The sequence below is a fragment of the Chiloscyllium punctatum genome, chromosome 28 (assembly GCF_047496795.1).
Source record: "Chiloscyllium punctatum isolate Juve2018m chromosome 28, sChiPun1.3, whole genome shotgun sequence".
NCBI classification, from domain to species: domain Eukaryota; kingdom Metazoa; phylum Chordata; class Chondrichthyes; order Orectolobiformes; family Hemiscylliidae; genus Chiloscyllium; species Chiloscyllium punctatum.
Window position 1 is genome coordinate 42,160,203 of NC_092766.1, and position 22,422 is coordinate 42,182,624.

Consider the following 22,422-nt stretch of genomic DNA (forward strand, 5'->3'; position numbering starts at 1 on the left):
TTTCGATAATACAGAAGGAAGGAGAGACGCTGCTCCAGCTCCTTTATTTTCTATAATACAGAAGGAAGGAGAGACGCTGCTCCAGCTCCTTTATTTTCGATAATACAGGAGGAAGTAGAGATGCTGCTCCAGCTCCTTTATTTTCTATAATACAGAGGGAAGGAGAGACGCTGCTCCAGCTCCTTTATTTCCTATAATACAGGAGGAAGCAGTGACGCTGCTCCAGCTCCTTTATTTTCGATAATACAGGAGGAAGTAGAGACGCTGCTCCAGCTCCTTTATTTTCTATAATACAGAAGGAAGGAGAGACGCTGCTCCAGCTCCTTTATTTTCTATAATACAGGAGGAAGCAGTGACGCTGCTGCAGCTCCTTTATTTTCGATAATACAGGAGGAAGCAGTGACGCTGCTCCAGCTCCTTTATTTTCGATAATACAGAAGGAAGCAGTGACGCTGCTCCAGCTCCTTTATTTTCTATCGTACAGGAGGAAGCGGTGACGCTGCTCCAGCTAATTTATTTTCGATAATACAGGAGGAAGTAGAGACGCTGCTCCAGCTCCTTTTTTTTCTATAATACAGAAGGAAGTAGAGACGCTGCTCCAGCTCCTTTATTTTCTATAATACAGTAGGAAGCAGTGACGCTGCTCCAGCTCTTTTATTTTCTATAGTACAGGAGGAAGCGGTGACGCTGCTCCAGCTCCTTTCTTTTCGATAATACAGAAGGAAGCAGTGACGCTGCTCCATCTCCTTCATTTTCGATAATACAGAAGGAAGCAGTGACGCTGCTCCATCTCCTTTATTTTCGATAATACAGAAGGAAGTAGAGACGCTGCTCCAGCTCCTTTATTTTCTATAATACAGAAGGAAGTAGAGACGCTGCTCCAGCTCCATATTTTCTATAATACACGAGGAAGCAGTGACGCTGCTCCAGCTCCTTTATTTCCGATAATACAGAAGGAAGCAGTGACGCTGCTCCAGCTCCTTTATTTTCTATTGTACAGGAGGAAGCGGTGACGCTGCTCCAGCTCCTTTATTTTCGATAATACAGAAGGAAGTAGAGACGCTGCTCCAGCTCCTTTATTTTGTATAATACAGAAGGAAGCAGTGACGCTGCTCCAGCTCCTTTATTTTCTATAATACAGAAGGAAGTAGAGACGCTGCTCCAGCTCCTTTATTTTCTATAATACAGTAGGAAGCAGTGACGCTGCTCCAGCTCCTTTATTTTCTATAATACAGAAGGATGTAGAGACGCTGCTCCACCTCCTTTATTTTCTATAATACAGAAGGAAGTAGAGACGCCTCTCCAGCTCCTTTATTTTCTATCATACAGTAGGAAGCAGTGACGCTGCTCCAGCTCCTTTATTTTCTATAATACAGGAGGAAGCGGTGACGCTGCTCCAGCTCCTTTATTTTCGATAATACAGAAGAAAGTAGAGACGCTGCTCCAGCTCCTTTATTTTCTATAATACAGTAGGAAGCAGTGACGCTGCTCCAGCTCCTTTATTTTGTATAATACAGGAGGAAGCAGTGACCCTGCTCCAGCTCCTTTAGTTTTTCTAATACAGGAGGAAGTAGAGACGCTGCCCCGGCTCCTTTATTTTCTATAATACAGGAGGAAGCAGTGACGCTGCTCCAGATACTTTATTTTCGATAATACAGAAGGAAGTAGAGACGCTGCTCCAGCTCCTTTATTTTCTATAATACAGTAGGAAGCAGTGACGCTGGTCCAGCTCCTTTATTTTCTATAATACAGGAGGAAGCAGTGAAGCTGCTCCAGCTCCTTTAGTTTTTCTAATACAGGAGGAAGCAGAGACGCTGCCCCAGCTCCTTTATTTTCTATAATACAGGAGGAAGCAGAGACGCTGCCCCAGCTCCTTTATTTTATATAATACAGGAGGAAGCAGTGACGCTGCTCCAGCTCCTTTATTTTCGAAAATACAGGAGGAAGCGGTGACGCTGCTCCAGCTCCTTTATTTTCGATAATGCAGAAGGAAGTGGAGACGCTGCTCCAGCTCCTTTATTTTCTATAATACAGGAGTTAGCAGAGACGCTGCTCCAGCTCCGTTATTTTCTATAATACAGGAGGAAGCAGTGACGCAGCTCCTGCTCCTTTATTTGCTATAATACAGGAGGAAGCAGCGACGCTGCTGCAGCTCCTTTATTTTCTATAATACAGGAGGAAGCAGAGAAGCTGCTCCAGCTCCTTTATTTTCTATAATCCTGGAGGAAGCGGTGACGATGCTCCAGCTCCTTTATTTTTTATAATACAGTAGGAAGCAGTGACGCTGCTCCAGCTCCTTTATTTTCTTTAGTACAGGGGGAAGCGGTGACGCTGCTCCAGCTCCTTTATTTTCGATAATACAGAAGGAAATAGAGACGCTGCTCCAGCTCCTTTATTTTCTATAATACAGTAGGAAGCAGTGACACGGCTCCAGCTCCTTTATTTTCTATAGCACAGGAGGAGGCGGTGACGCTGCTCCAGCTACTTTATTTTCGATAATACAGAAGAAAGTAGAGACGCTGCTCCAGCTCCTTTATTTTCTATAATACAGGAGGAAGCAGTGACGCTGCTCCAGCTCCTTTATTTTCTATAGTACAGGAGGAAGCGGCGACGCTGCTCCAGCTCCTTTATTTTCGATAATACAGAAGGAAGGAGAGACGCTGCTCCAGCTCCTTTATTTTCAAGAATACAGGAGGAAGCAGTGACGCTGCTCCAGCTCCTTTATTTTCGATAATACAGGAGGAAGCAGTGACGCTGCTCCAGCTCCTTTATTTTCGATAATACAGAAGGAAGGAGAGACGCTGCTCCAGCTCCTTTATTTTCTATAATACAGAAGGAAGGAGAGACGCTGCTCCAGCTCCTTTATTTTCGATAATACAGGAGGAAGTAGAGATGCTGCTCCAGCTCCTTTATTTTCTATAATACAGAGGGAAGGAGAGACGCTGCTCCAGCTCCTTTATTTCCTATAATACAGGAGGAAGCAGTGACGCTGCTCCAGCTCCTTTATTTTCGATAATACAGGAGGAAGTAGAGACGCTGCTCCAGCTCCTTTATTTTCTATAATACAGAAGGAAGGAGAGACGCTGCTCCAGCTCCTTTATTTTCTATAATACAGGAGGAAGCAGTGACGCTGCTGCAGCTCCTTTATTTTCGATAATACAGGAGGAAGCAGTGACGCTGCTCCAGCTCCTTTATTTTCGATAATACAGAAGGAAGCAGTGACGCTGCTCCAGCTCCTTTATTTTCTATCGTACAGGAGGAAGCGGTGACGCTGCTCCAGCTAATTTATTTTCGATAATACAGGAGGAAGTAGAGACGCTGCTCCAGCTCCTTTTTTTTCTATAATACAGAAGGAAGTAGAGACGCTGCTCCAGCTCCTTTATTTTCTATAATACAGTAGGAAGCAGTGACGCTGCTCCAGCTCTTTTATTTTCTATAGTACAGGAGGAAGCGGTGACGCTGCTCCAGCTCCTTTCTTTTCGATAATACAGAAGGAAGCAGTGACGCTGCTCCATCTCCTTCATTTTCGATAATACAGAAGGAAGCAGTGACGCTGCTCCATCTCCTTTATTTTCGATAATACAGAAGGAAGTAGAGACGCTGCTCCAGCTCCTTTATTTTCTATAATACAGAAGGAAGTAGAGACGCTGCTCCAGCTCCTTTATTTTCTATAATACAGGAGGAAGCGGTGACGCTGCTCCAGCTCCTTTATTTTCGATAATACAGAAGGAAGCAGTGACGCTGCTCCAGCTCCTTTATTTTCTATAGTACAGGAGGAAGCAGTGACGCTGCTCCAGCTCCTTTATTTTCTATAATACAGAAGGAAGTAGAGACGCTGCTCCAGCTCCTTTATTTTCGATAATACAGAATGAAGGAGAGACGCTGCTCCAGCTACTTTATTTTCTATAATACAGGAGGAAGCAGTGACGCTGCTCCAGCTCCTTTATTTTCTATAATACAGAAGGAAGTAGAGACGCTGCTCCAGCTCCTTTATTTTCTATAATACAGGAGGAAGCAGTGACGCTGCTCCAGCTCCTTTATTTTCTATAATACAGGAGGAAGCGGTGACGCTGCTCCAGCTCCTTTATTTTCGATAATACAGAAGGAAGCAGTGACGCTGCTCCAGCTCCTTTATTTTCTATAGTACAGGAGGAAGCAGTGACGCTGCTCCAGCTCCTTTATTTTCTATAATACAGAAGGAAGTAGAGACGCTGCTCCAGCTCCTTTATTTTCGATAATACAGAAGGAAGGAGAGACGCTGCTCCAGCTACTTTATTTTCTATAATACAGGAGGAAGCAGTGACGCTGCTCCAGCTCCTTTATTTTCTATAATACAGAAGGAAGTAGAGACGCTGCTCCAGCTCCTTTATTTTCGATAATACAGAAGGAAGGAGAGACGCTGCTCCAGCTACTTTATTTTCTATTATACAGTAGGAAGCAGTGACGCTGCTCCAGCTCCTATATTTTCTATAATACAGGAGGAAGCAGTGACGCTGCTCCAGCTCCTTTATTTTCGATAATACAGAAGGAAGCAGTGAAGCTGCTCCAGCTCCTTTATTTTCTATAGTACAGGAGGAAGCAGTGACGCTGCTCCAGCTCCTTTATTTTCGATAATACAGAAGGAAGTAGAGACGCTGCTCCAGCTCCTTTATTTTCTATAATACAGGAGGAAGCAGTGACGCTGATACAGCTCCTTTATTTTCTATAATACAGAAGGAAGTAGAGACGCTGCTACAGCTCCTTTATTTTCGATAATACAGAAGGAAGTAGAGACGCTGCTCCAACTCCTTTATTTTCTATAATACAGTAGGAAGCTGTGACGCTGCTCCAGCTCCTTTATTTTCTATAGGACAGGAGGAAGCGGTGACGCTGCTCCAGCTCCTTTATTTTCGATAATACCGAAGGAAGTAGAGACGCTGCTCCAGCTCCTTTATTTTGTATAATACAGTAGGAAGCAGTGACGCTGCTCCAGCTCCATATTTTCTATAATACACGAGGAAGCAGTGACGCTGCTCCAGCTCCTTTATTTCCGATAATACAGAAGGAAGCAGTGACGCTGCTCCAGCTCCTTTATTTTCTATTGTACAGGAGGAAGCGGTGACGCTGCTCCAGCTCCTTTATTTTCGATAATACAGAAGGAAGTAGAGACGCTGCTCCAGCTCCTTTATTTTGTATAATACAGAAGGAAGCAGTGACGCTGCTCCAGCTCCTTTATTTTCTATAATACAGAAGGAAGTAGAGACGCTGCTCCAGCTCCTTTATTTTCTATAATACAGTAGGAAGCAGTGACGCTGCTCCAGCTCCTTTATTTTCTATAATACAGAAGGATGTAGAGACGCTGCTCCACCTCCTTTATTTTCTATAATACAGAAGGAAGTAGAGACGCCTCTCCAGCTCCTTTATTTTCTATCATACAGTAGGAAGCAGTGACGCTGCTCCAGCTCCTTTATTTTCTATAATACAGGAGGAAGCGGTGACGCTGCTCCAGCTCCTTTATTTTCGATAATACAGAAGAAAGTAGAGACGCTGCTCCAGCTCCTTTATTTTCTATAATACAGTAGGAAGCAGTGACGCTGCTCCAGCTCCTTTATTTTGTATAATACAGGAGGAAGCAGTGACCCTGCTCCAGCTCCTTTAGTTTTTCTAATACAGGAGGAAGTAGAGACGCTGCCCCGGCTCCTTTATTTTCTATAATACAGGAGGAAGCAGTGACGCTGCTCCAGATACTTTATTTTCGATAATACAGAAGGAAGTAGAGACGCTGCTCCAGCTCCTTTATTTTCTATAATACAGTAGGAAGCAGTGACGCTGGTCCAGCTCCTTTATTTTCTATAATACAGGAGGAAGCAGTGAAGCTGCTCCAGCTCCTTTAGTTTTTCTAATACAGGAGGAAGCAGAGACGCTGCCCCAGCTCCTTTATTTTCTATAATACAGGAGGAAGCAGAGACGCTGCCCCAGCTCCTTTATTTTATATAATACAGGATGAAGCAGTGACGCTGCTCCAGCTCCTTTATTTTCGAAAATACAGGAGGAAGCGGTGACGCTGCTCCAGCTCCTTTATTTTCGATAATGCAGAAGGAAGTGGAGACGCTGCTCCAGCTCCTTTATTTTCTATAATACAGGAGTTAGCAGAGACGCTGCTCCAGCTCCGTTATTTTCTATAATACAGGAGGAAGCAGTGACGCAGCTCCTGCTCCTTTATTTGCTATAATACAGGAGGAAGCAGCGACGCTGCTGCAGCTCCTTTATTTTCTATAATACAGGAGGAAGCAGAGAAGCTGCTCCAGCTCCTTTATTTTCTATAATCCTGGAGGAAGCGGTGACGATGCTCCAGCTCCTTTATTTTCTATAATACAGTATGAAGCAGTGACGCTGCTCCAGCTCCTTTATTTTATATAATACAGGAGGAAGCAGCGACGCTGCTGCAGCTCCTTTATTTTCTATAATACAGGAGGAAGCAGAGAAGCTGCTCCAGCTCCTTTATTTTCTATAATCCTGGAGGAAGTGGTGACGATGCTCCAGCTCCTTTATTTTCTATTACACAGGAGTCAGTAGAGTCGCTGCTCCAGCTCCTTTATTTTCTATAATACAGGAGGAAGCAGTGTAGCTGCTCCAGCTCCTTTATTTTCTATAATACAGGATGAAGCAGAGACACTGCTCCAGCTCCTTTATTTTGTACAATACAGGAGGAAGCAGTGACGCTGCTCCAGCTCCTTTATTTTCAAAAATACAGGAGGAAGCAGTGACGCTGCTCCAGCTCCTTTATTTTCAATAATACAGGAGGAAGCAGTGTAGCTGCTCCAGCTCCTATATTTTCTATAATACAGGATGAAGCAGAGACACTGCTCCAGCTCCTTTATTTTGTATAATACAGGAGGAAGCAGTGACGCTGCTGCAGCTCCTTTATTTTCAATAATACAGGAGGAAGCAGTGACGCTGCTCCAGCTCCTTTATTTTCTATAATACAGGAGGAAGCAGTGGCGCTGGTGCAGCTCCTTTATTTTCTATAATACAGGAGGAAGGAGAGACACTGCGCCAGCTCCTTTATTTTCTATAATACAGGAGGAAGCAGTGACGCTGCTCCAGCTCCTTTATTTTCTATAATACAGTAGGAAGCAGTGACGCTGCTCAGGCTCATTTACTTTCTATAATACAGGAGGAAGCAGTGACGCGGCTCCAGCTCCTATAGTTTTTCTAATACAGGAGGAAGCAGTGACGCTGCCCCAGCTCCTTTATTTTCTATAATACAGAAGGAAGTAGAGACGCTGCTCCAGCTGCTTTATTTTCTATAGTACAGGAGGAAGCAGTGACGCTGCTCCAGCTCCTTTATTTTCGAAAATACAGGAGGAAGCGGTGACGCTGCTCCAGCTCCTTTATTTTCTATAATACAGAAGGAAGTAGAGACGCTGCTCCAGCTCCTTTATTTTCTATCATACAAGAGGAAGCAGTGACGCTGCTCCAGCTCCTTTATTTTCTATCATACAGGAGGAAGCGGTGACGCTGCTCCAGCTCCTTTATTTTCGATAATACAGAAGAAAGTAGAGACGCTGCTCCTGATCCTTTATTTTCTATAATACAGTAGGAAGCAGTGACGCTGCTCCAGCTCCTTTATTTTCTATAATACACGAGGAAGCAGTGACGCTGCTCCAGCTCCTTTATTTTCTATAATACACGAGGAAGCAGTGACGCTGCTCCAGCTCCTTTATTTTCTATAAAACAGGAGGAATCAGTGACGCTGCCCCAGATCCTTTTTTTATCGATAATACTGGAGGAAGCAGTGACGCTGCTCCAGCTCCTTTATTTTATATAATACAGGAGCAAGTAGAGACGCTGCGCCAGCTCCTTTATTTTCGAGAATACAGGAGGAAGCCGTGACGCTGCTCCAGCTCCTTTATTTTCTATAATACAGGAGGAAGCAGTGACGCTGCTGCAGCTCCTTTATTTTCTTTAATACAGGAGGGGGAAGAGGCGCTGCTCCAGCTCCTTTATTTTCTATAATACAGGAGGAAGCAGTGACGCTGCTCCAGCCCCTTTATTTTCTCTAATACTGGAGGAAGCAGTGACGCTGCTCCAGCTCCTTTATTTTCTATAATACAGGAGGAAGCAGTGACGCTGCTCCAGCTCCTTTATTTTCTATAATACACGAGGCAGCAGTGACGCTGCTCCAGCTCCTTTATTTTCTATAATACACGAGGAAGCAGTGACGCTGCTCCAGCTCCTTTATTTTCTACAATACAGGAGGAATCAGTGACGCTGCCCCAGATCCTTTATTTTCTCTAATACAGGAGGAAGCAGTGACGTTGCTCCAGCTCCTTTATTTTATATAATACAGGAGGAAGTAGAGACGCTGCGCCAGCTCCTTTATTTTCGAGAATACAGGAGGAAGCCGTGACGCTGCTCCAGCTCCTTTATTTTCTATAATACAGGAGGAAGCAGTGACGCTGCTGCAGCTCCTTTATTTTCTTTAATACAGGAGGGGGAAGAGGCGCTGCTCCAGCTCCTTTATTTTCTATAATGCAGGAGGTAGCAGAGACGCTGCTCCAGCTCCTTTTTTTATCGATAATACTGGAGGAAGCGGTGACGCTGCTCCAGCTCCTTTATTTTCTATAATACAGGAGGAAGCAGTGACGCTGCTCCAGCCCCCTTATTTTCTATAATATAGGAGGAAGCAGTGACGCTGCTCCAGCTCCTTTATTTTCTATAATACAGGAGGAAGCAGAGATGCTGCTCCAGCTCCTTTATTTTCTATTATCCTGGAGGAAGCGGTGACGATGCTCCAGCTCCTTTATATTCTATTACACAGGAGTAAGTAGAGTCGCTGCTCCAGCTCCTTGATTTCCTATAATATAGGAGGAAGCAGTGTAGCTGCTCCAGCTCCTTTATTTTCTATAATACAGGATGAAGCAGAGACGCTGCTCCAGCTCCTTTATTTTGTATAATACAGGAGGAAGCAGTGACGCTGCTCCAGCTCCTTTATTTTCAATAATACAGGAGGAAGCAGAGACACTGCTCCAGCTCCTTTATTTTGTATAATACAGGAGGAAGCAGTGACGCTGCTCCAGCTCCTTTATTTTCACTAATACAGGAGGAAGCAGTGACGCTGCTCCAGCTCCTATATTTTCTATAATACAGGATGAAGCAGAGACACTGCTCCAGCTCCTTTCTTTTGTATAATACAGGAGGAAGCAGTGACGCTGATCCAGCTCCTTTATTTTCAATAATACAGGAGAAAGCAGTGACGCTGCTCCAGCTCCTTTATTTTCAATAATACAGGAGGAAGCAGTGGCGCTGGTGCAGCTCCTTTATTTTCTATAATACAGGTGGAAGGAGAGACACTGCGCCAGCTCCTTTATTTTCTATAATACAGGAGGAAGCAGTGACGCTGCTCCAGCTCCTTTATTTTCTATAATACAGTAGGAAGCAGTGACGCTGCTCCAGCTCGTTTATTTTCTACAATACAGGAGGAAGCAGTGACGCGGCTCCAGCTCCTTTAGTTTTTCTAATATATAATGAAGCAGTGACGCTGCCCCATCTCCTTTATTTTCTATAATACAGGAGGAAGTAGAGACGCTGCTCCAGCTCCTTTATTTTCTATAATACAGGAGGAAGCAGTGACGCTGCTCCAGCCCCTTTATTTTCTCTAATACAGGAGGAAGCAGTGACGCTGCTCCAGCTCCTTTATTTTCTATAATACAGGAGGAAGCAGTGACGCTGCTCCAGCTCCATATTTTCTATAATACACGAGGAAGCAGTGACGCTGCTCCAGCTCCTTTATTTCCGATAATACAGAAGGAAGCAGTGACGCTGCTCCAGCTCCTTTATTTTCTATTGTACAGGAGGAAGCGGTGACGCTGCTCCAGCTCCTTTATTTTCGATAATACAGAAGGAAGTAGAGACGCTGCTCCAGCTCCTTTATTTTGTATAATACAGAAGGAAGCAGTGACGCTGCTCCAGCTCCTTTATTTTCTATAATACAGAAGGAAGTAGAGACGCTGCTCCAGCTCCTTTATTTTCTATAATACAGTAGGAAGCAGTGACGCTGCTCCAGCTCCTTTATTTTCTATAATACAGAAGGATGTAGAGACGCTGCGCCACCTCCTTTATTTTCTATAATACAGAAGGAAGTAGAGACGCCTCTCCAGCTCCTTTATTTTCTATCATACAGTAGGAAGCAGTGACGCTGCTCCAGCTCCTTTATTTTCTATAATACAGGAGGAAGCGGTGACGCTGCTCCAGCTCCTTTATTTTCTATAATACAGGAGGATGCAGTGACGCTGCTCCAGATCCTTTATTTTCGATAATACAGAAGGAAGTAGAGACGCTGCTCCAGCTCCTTTATTTTCTATAATACAGTAGGAAGCAGTGACGCTGGTCCAGCTCCTTTATTTTCTATAATACAGGAGGAAGCAGTGAAGCTGCTCCAGCTCCTTTAGTTTTTATAATACAGGAGGAAGCAGAGACGCTGCCCCAGCTCCTTTATTTTCTATAATACAGGAGGAAGCAGAGACGCTGCCCCAGCTCCTTTATTTTATATAATACAGGATGAAGCAGTGACGCTGCTCCAGCTCCTTTATTTTCGAAAATACAGGAGGAAGCGGTGACGCTGCTCCAGCTCCTTTATTTTCGATAATGCAGAAGGAAGTGGAGACGCTGCTCCAGCTCCTTTATTTTCTATAATACAGGAGATAGCAGAGACGCTGCTCCAGCTCCTTTATTTTCTATAATACAGGAGGAAGCAGCGACGCTGCTGCAGCTCCTTTATTTTCTATAATACAGGAGGAAGCAGAGAAGCTGCTCCAGCTCCTTTATTTTCTATAATCCTGGAGGAAGCGGTGACGATGCTCCAGCTCCTTTATTTTCTATAATACAGTATGAAGCAGTGACGCTGCTCCAGCTCCTTTATTTTATATAATACAGGAGGAAGCAGCGACGCTGCTGCAGCTCCTTTATTTTCTATAATACAGGAGGAAGCAGAGAAGCTGCTCCAGCTCCTTTATTTTCTATAATCCTGGAGGAAGCGGTGACGATGCTCCAGCTCCTTTATTTTCTATTACACAGGAGTCAGTAGAGTCGCTGCTCCAGCTCCTTTATTTTCTATAATACAGGAGGAAGCAGTGTAGCTGCTCCAGCTCCTTTATTTTCTATAATACAGGATGAAGCAGAGACACTGCTCCAGCTCCTTTATTTTGTACAATACAGGAGGAAGCAGTGACGCTGCTCCAGCTCCTTTATTTTCAAAAATACAGGAGGAAGCAGTGACGCTGCTCCAGCTCCTTTATTTTCAATAATACAGGAGGAAGCAGTGTAGCTGCTCCAGCTCCTATATTTTCTATAATACAGGATGAAGCAGAGACACTGCTCCAGCTCCTTTATTTTGTATAATACAGGAGGAAGCAGTGACGCTGCTGCAGCTCCTTTATTTTCAATAATACAGGAGGAAGCAGTGACGCTGCTCCAGCTCCTTTATTTTCAATAATACAGGAGGAAGCAGTGGCGCTGGTGCAGCTCCTTTATTTTCTATAATACAGGAGGAAGGAGAGACACTGCGCCAGCTCCTTTATTTTCTATAATACAGGAGGAAGCAGTGACGCTGCTCCAGCTCCTTTATTTTCTATAATACAGTAGGAAGCAGTGACGCTGCTCAGGCTCATTTACTTTCTATAATACAGGAGGAAGCAGTGACGCGGCTCCAGCTCCTATAGTTTTTCTAATACAGGAGGAAGCAGTGACGCTGCCCCAGCTCCTTTATTTTCTATAATACAGAAGGAAGTAGAGACGCTGCTCCAGCTGCTTTATTTTCTATAGTACAGGAGGAAGCAGTGACGCTGCTCCAGCTCCTTTATTTTCGAAAATACAGGAGGAAGCGGTGACGCTGCTCCAGCTCCTTTATTTTCTATAATACAGAAGGAAGTAGAGACGCTGCTCCAGCTCCTTTATATTCTATCATACAAGAGGAAGCAGTGACGCTGCTCCAGCTCCTTTATTTTCTATCATACAGGAGGCAGCAGTGACGCTGCTCCAGCTCCTTTATTTTCTATAATACACGAGGAAGCAGTGACGCTGCTCCAGCTCCTTTATTTTCTACAATACAGGAGGAATCAGTGACGCTGCCCCAGATCCTTTATTTTCTCTAATACAGGAGGAAGCAGTGACGTTGCTCCAGCTCCTTTATTTTATATAATACAGGAGGAAGTAGAGACGCTGTGCCAGCTCCTTTATTTTCGAGAATACAGGAGGAAGCCGTGACGCTGCTCCAGCTCCTTTATTTTCTATAATACAGGAGGAAGCAGTGACGCTGCTGCAGCTCCTTTATTTTCTTTAATACAGGAGGGGGAAGAGGCGCTGCTCCAGCTCCTTTATTTTCTATAATGCAGGAGGTAGCAGAGACGCTGCTCCAGCTCCTTTTTTTTATCGATAATACTGGAGGAAGCGGTGACGCTGCTCCAGCTCCTTTATTTTCTATAATACAGGAGGAAGCAGTGACGCTGCTCCAGCCCCCTTATTTTCTATAATATAGGAGGAAGCAGTGACGCTGCTCCAGCTCCTTTATTTTCTATAATACAGGAGGAAGCAGAGAAGCTGCTCCAGCTCCTTTATTTTCTATTATCCTGGAGGAAGCGGTGACGATGCTCCAGCTCCTTTATATTCTATTACACAGGAGTAAGTAGAGTCGCTGCTCCAGCTCCTTGATTTCCTATAATATAGGAGGAAGCAGTGTAGCTGCTCCAGCTCCTTTATTTTCTATAATACAGGATGAAGCAGAGACGCTGCTCCAGCTCCATTATTTTGTATAATACAGGAGGAAGCAGTGACGCTGCTCCAGCTCCTTTATTTTCACTAATACAGGAGGAAGCAGTGACGCTGCTCCAGCTCCTATATTTTCTATAATACAGGATCAAGCAGAGACACTGCTCCAGCTCCTTTCTTTTGTATAATACAGGAGGAAGCAGTGACGCTGCTCCAGCTCCTTTATTTTCAATAATACAGGAGAAAGCAGTGACGCTGCTCCAGCTCCTTTATTTTCAATAATACAGGAGGAAGCAGTGGCGCTGGTGCAGCTCCTTTATTTTCTATAATACAGGTGGAAGGAGAGACACTGCGCCAGCTCCTTTATTTTCTATAATACAGGAGGAAGCAGTGACGCTGCTCCAGCTCCTTTATTTTCTATAATACAGTAGGAAGCAGTGACGCTGCTCCAGCTCGTTTATTTTCTACAATACAGGAGGAAGCAGTGACGCGGCTCCAGCTCCTTTAGTTTTTCTAATATATAATGAAGCAGTGACGCTGCCCCATCTCCTTTATTTTCTATAATACAGGAGGAAGTAGAGACGCTGCTCCAGCTCCTTTATTTTCTATAATACAGTAGGAAGCAGTGACGCTGCTCCAGCTCCTTTATTCTCTATAGTACAGGAGGAAGCGGTGAGGCTGCTCCAGCTCCTTTATTTTCGATAATACAGAAGGAAGTAGAGACGCTGCTCCAGCTCCTTTATTTTCAATAATACAGGAGGAAGCAGTGACGCTGCTACAGCTCCTTTATTTTCCATAATACAGGAGGAAGCAGTGACACTGCTCCAGCTCCTTTATTTTCGAGAATACAGAAGGAAGCAGTGACGCTGCTCCAGCTCCTTTATTTTCTATAATACAGGAGGAAGCAGTGATGCTGCTCCAGCTCCTTTATTTTCGATAATACAGAAGGAAGTAGAGACTCTGCTCCAGCTCCTTTATTTTCTATAATACAGTAGGAAGCAGTGACGCTGCTCCAGCTCCTTTATTTTCTATAGTACAGGAGGAAGCGGTGACGCTGCTCCAGCTCCTTTATTTTCTATAATACAGTAGGAAGCAGTGACGCTGCTCCAGCTCCTTTATTTTCTTTAGTACAGGGGGAAGCGGTGACGCTGCTCCAGCTCCTTTATTTTCGATAATACAGAAGGAAATAGAGACGCTGCTCCAGCTCCTTTATTTTCTATAATACAGTAGGAAGCAGTGACGCGGCTCCAGCTCCTTTATTTTCTATTATACAGGAGGAAGCGGTGACGCTGCTCCAGCTCCTTTATTTTCGATAATACAGAAGGAAGGAGAGACGCTGCTCCAGCTCCTTTATTTTCTATAATACAGGAGGAAGCAGTGACGCTGCTCCAGCTCCTTTATTTTCTATAATACAGGAGGAAGCAGTGACGCTGCTCCAGCTCCTTTATTTTCGATAATACAGGAGGAAGTAGAGACGCTGCTCCAGCTCCTTTATTTTCTATAATACAGAAGGAAGGAGAGACGCTGCTCCAACTCCTTTATTTTCTATAATACAGGAGGAAGCAGTGACGCTGCTCCAGCTCCTTTATTTTCGATATTACAGGAGGAAGCAGTGATGCTGCTCCAGCTCCTTTATTTTCGATAATACAGAAGGAAGCAGTGACGCTGCTCCAGCTCCTTTATTTTCTATAGTACAGGAGGAAGCGGTGACGCTGCTCCAGCTCCTTTATTTTCTATAATACAGGAGGAAGTCGAGACGCTGCTCCAGCTCCTTTATTTTCTATAATACAGAAGGAAGTAGAGACGCTGCTCCAGCTCCTTTATTTTCTATAATACAGTAGGAAGCAGTGACGCTGCTCCAGCTCCTTTATTTTCTATAGTACAGGAGGAAGCGGTGACGCTGCTCCAGCTCCTTTATTTTCGATAATACAGAAGGAAGCAGTGACGCTGCTCCATCTCCTTTATTTTCGATAATACAGAAGGAAGCAGTGACGCTGCTCCATCTCCTTTATTTTCTATCATACAGAAGGAAGTAGAGACGCTTCTCCAGCTCCTTTATTTTCTATAATACAGAGGGAAGCGGTGACGCTGCTCCAGCTCCTTTATTTTCTATAATACAGGAGGAAGCGGTGACGCTGCTCCAGCTCCTTTATTTTCGACAATACAGAAGGAAGCAGTGACGCTGCTCCAGCTCCTTTATTTTCTATAGTACAGGAGGAAGCGGTGACGCTGCTCGAGCTCCTTTATTTTCGATAATACAGAAGGAAGGAGAGACGCTGCTCCAGCTCCTTTATTTTCGTTAATACAGAAGGAAGGAGAGACACTGCTCCAGCTCCTTTATTTTCTATAATACAGGAGGAAGCAGTGACGCTGCTCCAGCTCCTTTATTTTCTATAATACAGGAGGAAGCAGTGACGCTGCTCCAGCTCCTTTATTTTCTATAATACAGGAGGAAGCAGTGACGCTGCTCCAGCTCCTTTATTTTCGATAATACAGAAGGAAGCAGTGAAGCTGCTCCAGCTCCTTTCTTTTCTATAGTACAGGAGGAAGCGGTGACGCTGCTCCAGCTCCTTTATTTTCGATAATACAGAAGGAAGGAGAGACGCTGCTCCAGCTCCTTTATTTTCTATAATACAGGAGGAAGCAGTGACGCTGATACAGCTCCTTTATTTTCTATAATACAGAAGGAAGTAGAGACGCTGCTACAGCTCCTTTATTTTCGATAATACAGAAGGAAGTAGAGACGCTGCTCCAACTCCTTTATTTTCTATAATACAGTAGGAAGCAGTGACGCTGTTCCAGCTCCTTTATTTTCTATAGGACAGGAGGAAGCGGTGGCGCTGCTCCAGCTCCTTTATTTTCGATAATACAGAAGGAAGTAGAGACGCTGCTCCAGCTCCTTTATTTTCTATAATACAGTAGGAAGCAGTGAAGCTGCTCCAGCTCCTTTATTTTCTATAATACACCAGGAAGCAGTGACGCTGCTCCAGCTCCTTTATTTTCGATAATACAGAAGGAAGCAGTGACGCTGCTCCAGCTCCTTTATTTTCTATTGTACAGGAGGAAGCGGTGACGCTGCTCCAGCTCCTTTATTTTCGATAATACAGAAGGAAGTAGTTTCGCTGCTCCAGCTCCTTTATTTTGTATAATACAGAAGGAAGCAGTGACGCTGCTCCAGCTCCTTTATTTTCTATAATACAGAAGGAAGTAGAGACGCTGCTCCAGCTCCTTTATTTTCTATAATACAGTAGGAAGCACTGACGCTGCTCCAGCTCCTTTATTTTCTATAGTACAGGAGGAAGCGGTGACGCTGCTCCACCTCCTTTATTGTCTATAATACAGAAGGAAGTATAGACGCCTCTCCAGCTCCTTTATTTTCTATCATACAGGAGGAAGCAGTGACGCTGCTCCAACTCCTTTATTTTCTATAATACAGGAGGAAGCGGTGACGCTGCTCCAGCTCCTTTATTTTCGATAATACAGAAGGAAGTAGAGACGCTGCTCCAGCTCCTTTATTTTCTATAATGCAGCAGGAAGCAGAGACGCTGCTCCAGCTCCTTTATTTTCGATAATACAGGAGGAAGCAGTGAAGCTGCTCCAGCTCCTTTAGTTTTTCTAATACAGGAGGAAGCAGAGACGCTGCCCCAGTTCCTTTATTTTCTATAATACAGGAGGAAGCAGAGACGCTGCCCCAGCTCCTTTATTTTATATAATACAGGATGAAGCAGTGACGCTGCTCCAGCTCCTTTATTTTCTATAATACAGGAGGAAGCGGTGACGCTGCTCCAGCTCCTTTATTTTCGATAATACAGAAGGAAGTGGAGACGCTGGTCCAGCTCCTTTATTTTCTATAATACAGGAGGAAGCAGAGACGCTGCCCCAGCTCCTTTATTTTATATAATACAGGAGGAAGCAGTGACGCTGCTCCAGCTCCTTTATTTTCAATAATACAGGAGGAAGCAGTGTAGCTGCTCCAGCTCCTATATTTTCTATAATACAGGATGAAGCAGAGACACTGCTCCAGCTCCTTTATTTTGTATAATACAGGAGGAAGCAGTGACGCTGCTCCAGCTCCTTTATTTTCTATAATACAGGAGGAAGCAGTGACGCGGCTCCAGCTCCTTTATTTTCTATAATACAGGAGGAAGCAGTGACGCGGCTCCAGCTCCAATAGTTTTTCTAATACAGGAGGAAGCAGTGACGCTGCCCCAGCTCCTTTATTTTCTATAATACAGGAGGAAGTATAGACGCTGCTCCAGCTCCTTTATTTTCGATAATACAGTCGGAAGCAGTGACGCTGCTCCAGCTCCTTTATTTTCTACAGTACAGGAGGAAGCGATGACGCTGCTCCAGCTCCTTTATTTTCGATAATACAGAAGGAAGTAGAGACCCTGCTCCAGCTCCTTTATTTTCCATAATACAGTAGGAAGCAGGGACGCTGCTCCAGCTCCTTTATTTTCGATAATACAGAAGGAAGCAGTGACGCTGCTCCAGCTCCTTTATTTTCTATAATACAGGAGGAAGCAGTGACGCTGCTCCAGCTCCTTTTTTTTTCTACAGTACAGGAGGCAGCGGTGACGCTGGTCCAGCTCCTTTATTTTCTATAATACAGTAGGAAGCAGTGACGCTGCTCCAGCTGCTTTATTATCTATAGTACAGGAGGAAGCGGTGACGCTGCTCCAGCTCCTTTATTTTCGATAATACAGAAGGAAGTAGAGACGCTGCTACAGCTCCTTTATTTTCTATAATACAGGAGGAAGCAGTGACGCTGCTCCAGCTCCTTTATTTTCGATAATACAGAAGGAAGCAGTGACGCTGCTCCAGCTCCTTTATTTTCTATACTACAGGAGGAAGCGGTGACGCTGCTCCAGCTCCTTTATTTTCGATAATACAGAAGGAAGTAGAGACGCTGCTCCAGCTCCTTTATTTTCTATAATACAGGAGGAAGCAGTGACGCTGCTCCAGCTCCTTTATTTTCTATAATACAGAAGGAAGCAGTGACGCTGCTCCAGCTCCTTTATTTTCTATAGGACAGGAGGAAGCGGTGACGCTGCTCCAGCTCCTTTATTTTCGATAATACAGAAGGAAGTAGAGACGCTGCTCCAGCTCCTTTATTTTCTATAATACAGTAGGAAGCAGTGACGCTGCTCCAGCTCCTTTATTTTCTATAATACAGGAGGAAGCGGTGACGCTGCTCCAGCTCCTTTGTTTTCTATAATACAGGAGGAAGCAGTGACGCTGCTCCAGCTCCTTTATTTTCTATAATACAGGAGGAAGCGGTGACGCTGCTCCAGCTCCTTTATTTTCTATAATACATGAGGAAGCAGTGACGCTGCCCCAGCTCCTTTATTTTCTATAATACAGGAGGAAGCAGAGAAGCTGCTCCAGCTCCTTTATTTTCTATAATCCTGGAGGAAGAGGTGACGCTGCTCCAGCTCCTTTATTTTCGATAATACAGAAGAAAGTAGAGACGCTGCTCCAGCTCCTTTATTTTCTATAATCCTGGAGGAAGCAGTGACGCTGCTCCAGCTCCTTTATTTTCTATAATACAGGAGGAAGCAGTGTAGCTGCTCCAGCTCCTTTATTTTCTATAATACAGGATGAAGCAGAGACACTGCTCCAGCTCCTTTATTTTGTATAATACAGGAGGAAGCAGTGACGCTGCTCCAGCTCCTTTATTTTCAATAATACAGGAGGAAGCAGTGACGCTGCTCCAGCTCCTTTATTTTCAATAATACAGGAGGAAACAGTGTAGCTGCTTCAGCTCCTATATTTTCTATAACACAGGATGAAGCAGAGACACTGCTCCAGCTCCTTTATTTTGTATAATACAGGAGGAAGCAGTGACGCTGCTCCAGCTCCTTTATTTTCAATAATACAGGAGGAAGCAGTGACGCTGCTCCAGCTCCTTTATTTTATATAATACAGAAGGAAGCAGTGGCGCTGGTGCAGCTCCTTTATTTTCTATAATACAGGAGGAAGGAGAGACACTGCGCCAGCTCCTTTATTTTCTATAATACAGGAGGAAGCAGTGACGCTGCTCCAGCTCCTTTATTTTCTATAATACAGTAGGAAGCAGTGACGCTGCTCGAGCTCCATTCTTTTCTATAATACAGGAGGAAGCAGCGACGCGGCTCCAGCTCCTATAGTTTTTCTAATACAGGAGGAAGCAGTGACGCTGCCCCAGCTCCTTTATTTTCTATAATACAGGAGGAAGTAGAGCCGCTGGTCCAGCTCCTTTATTTTCTATAATACAGTAGGAAGCAGTGACGCTGCTCCAGCCCCTTTATTTTCTATAGTACAGGAGGAAGCGGTGACGCTGCTCCAGCTCCTTTATTTTCGAGAATACAGAAGGAAGTAGAGACCCTGCTCCAGCTCCTTTATTTTCTATAATACAGTAGGAAGCAGTGACGCTGATCCAGCTCCTTTATTTTCGATAATACAGGAGGAAGCAGTGACGCTGCTCCAGCTCCTTTATTTTCTATAGTACAGGAGGAAGCGGTGACGCTGCTCCAGCTCCTTTATTTTCGATAATACAGAAGGAAGTAGAGACGCTGCTCCAGCTCCTTTATTTTCGATAATACAGTAGGAAGCAGTGACGCTGCTCCAGCTCCTTTATTATCTATAGTACAGGAGGAAGCGGTGACGCTGCTCCAGCTCCTTTATTTTCGATAATACAGAAGGAAGTAGAGACGCTGCTCCAGCTCCTTTATTTTCTATAATACAGGAGGAAGCAGTGACGCTGCTCCAGCTCCTTTATTTTCGATAATACAGAAGGAAGCAGTGACGCTGCTCCAGCTCCTTTATTTTCTATAGTACAGGAGGAAGCGGTGACGCTGCTCCAGCTCCTTTATTTTCGATAATACAGAAGGAAGTAGAGACGCTGCTCCAGCTCCTTTATTTTCTATAATACAGGAGGAAGCAGTGACGCTGTTCCAGCTCCTTTATTTTCTATAATACAGGAGGAAGCAGTGACGCTGCTGCAGCACCTTTATTTTCGATAATACAGAAGGAAGCAGTGACGCTGCTCCAGCTCCTTTATTTTCTATAATACAGTAGGAAGCGGTGACGCTGCTCCAGCTCCTTTATTTTCGATAATACAGAAGGAAGTAGAGACGCTGCTCCAGCTCCTTTATTTTCTATAATACAGTAGGAAGCAGTGACGCTGCTCCAGCTCCTTTATTTTCTATAGTACAGGAGGAAGCAGAGACACTGCTCCAGCTCCTTTATTTTGTATAATACAGGAGGAAGCAGTGACGCTGCTCCAGCTCCTTTATTTTCAATAATACAGGAGGAAGCAGTGACGCTGCTCCAGCTCCTTTATTTTGTATAATACAGGAGGAAGCAGTGACGCTGCTCCAGCTCCTTTATTTTCAATAATACAGGAGGAAGCAGTGACGCTGCTCCAGCTCCTTTATTTTCAATAATACAGGAGGAAGCAGTGTAGCTGCTCCAGCTCCTATATTTTCTATAACACAGGATGAAGCAGTGACGCTGCTCCAGCTCCTTTATTTTCAATAATACAGGAGGAAGCAGTGACGCTGCTCCAGCTCCTTTATTTTCAATAATACAGGAGGAAGCAGTGACGCTGCTCCAGCTCCTTTATTTTATATAATACAGGAGGAAGCAGTGGCGCTGGTGCAGCTCCTTTATTTTCTATAATACAGGAGGAAGGAGAGACACTGCGCCAGCTCCTTTATTTTCTATAATACAGGAGGAAGCAGTGACGCTGCTCCAGCTCCTTTATTTTCTATAATACAGTAGGAAGCAGTGACGTTGCTCCAGCTCCATTCTTTTCTATAATACAGGAGGAAGCAGCGATGCGGCTCCAGCTCCTATAGTTTTTCTAATACAGGAGGAAGCAGTGACGCTGCCCCAGCTCCTTTATTTTCTATAATACAGGAGGAAGTAGAGACGCTGCTCCAGCTCCTTTATTTTCTATAATACAGTAGGAAGCAGTGACGCTGCTCCAGCCCCTTTATTTTCTATAGTACAGGAGGAAGCGGTGACGCTGCTCCAGCTCCTTTATTTTCGAGAATACAGAAGGAAGTAGAGACCCTGCTCCAGCTCCTTTATTTTCTATAATACAGTAGGAAGCAGTGACGCTGCTCCAGCTCCTTTATTTTCGATAATACAGTAGGAAGCAGTGACGCTGCTCCAGCTCCTTTATTATCTATAGTACAGGAGGAAGCGGTGACGCTGCTCCAGCTCCTTTATTTTCGATAATACAGAAGGAAGTAGAGACGCTGCTCCAGCTCCTTTATTTTCTATAATACAGGAGGAAGCAGTGACGCTGCTCCAGCTCCTTTATTTTCGATAATACAGAAGGAAGCAGTGACGCTGCTCCAGCTCCTTTATTTTCTATAGTACAGGAGGAAGCGGTGACGCTGCTCCAGCTCCTTTATTTTCGATAATACAGAAGGAAGTAGAGACGCTGCTCCAGCTCCTTTATTTTCTATAATACAGGAGGAAGCAGTGACGCTGTTCCAGATCCTTTATTTTCTATAATACAGTAGGAAGCAGTGACGCTGCTGCAGCACCTTTATTTTCGATAATACAGAAGGAAGCGGTGACGCTGCTCCAGCTCCTTTATTTTCGATAATACAGAAGGAAGTAGAGACGCTGCTCCAGCTCCTTTGTTTTCTATAATACAGTAGGAAGCAGTGACGCTGCTCCAGCTCCTTTATTTTCTATAATACAGGAGGAAGCGGTGACGCTGCTCCAGCCCCTTTATTTTCTATAAAACAGGAGGTAGCGGTGACGCTACTCCAGCTCCTTTATTTTCTATAATACAGGAGGAAGCAGTGACGCTGCTGCAGCACCTTTATTTTCGATAATACAGAAGGAAGTAGAGACGCTGCTCCAGCTCCTTTATTTTGTATAATACAGGAGGAAGCAGTGACGCTGCTCCAGCTCCTTTATTTTCAATAATACAGGAGGAAGCAGTGACGCTGCTCCAGCTCCTTTATTTTCAATAATACAGGAGGAAGCAGTGTAGCTGCTCCAGCTCCTATATTTTCTATAACACAGGATGAAGCAGAGACACTGCTCCAGCTCCTTTATTTTGTATAATACAGGAGGAAGCAGTGACGCTGCTCCAGCTCCTTTATTTTCAATAATACAGGAGGAAGCAGTGACGCTGCTCCAGCTCCTTTATTTTATATAATACAGGAGGAAGCAGTGGCGCTGGTGCAGCTCCTTTATTTTCTATAATACAGGAGGAAGGAGAGACACTGCGCCAGCTCCTTTATTTTCTATAATACAGGAGGAAGCAGTGACGCTGCTCCAGCTCCTTTATTTTCTATAATACAGTAGGAAGCAGTGACGCTGCTCCAGCTCCATTCTTTTCTATAATACAGGAGGAAGCAGCGACGCGGCTCCAGCTCCTATAGTTTTTCTAATACAGGAGGAAGCAGTGACGCTGCCCCAGCTCCTTTATTTTCTATAATACAGGAGGAAGTAGAGACGCTGCTCCAGCTCCTTTATTTTCTATAATACAGTAGGAAGCAGTGACGCTGCTCCAGCCCCTTTATTTTCTATAGTACAGGAGGAAGCGGTGACGCTGCTCCAGCTCCTTTATTTTCGAGAATACAGAAGGAAGTAGAGACCCTGCTCCAGCTCCTTTATTTTCTATAATACAGTAGGAAGCAGTGACGCTGATCCAGCTCCTTTATT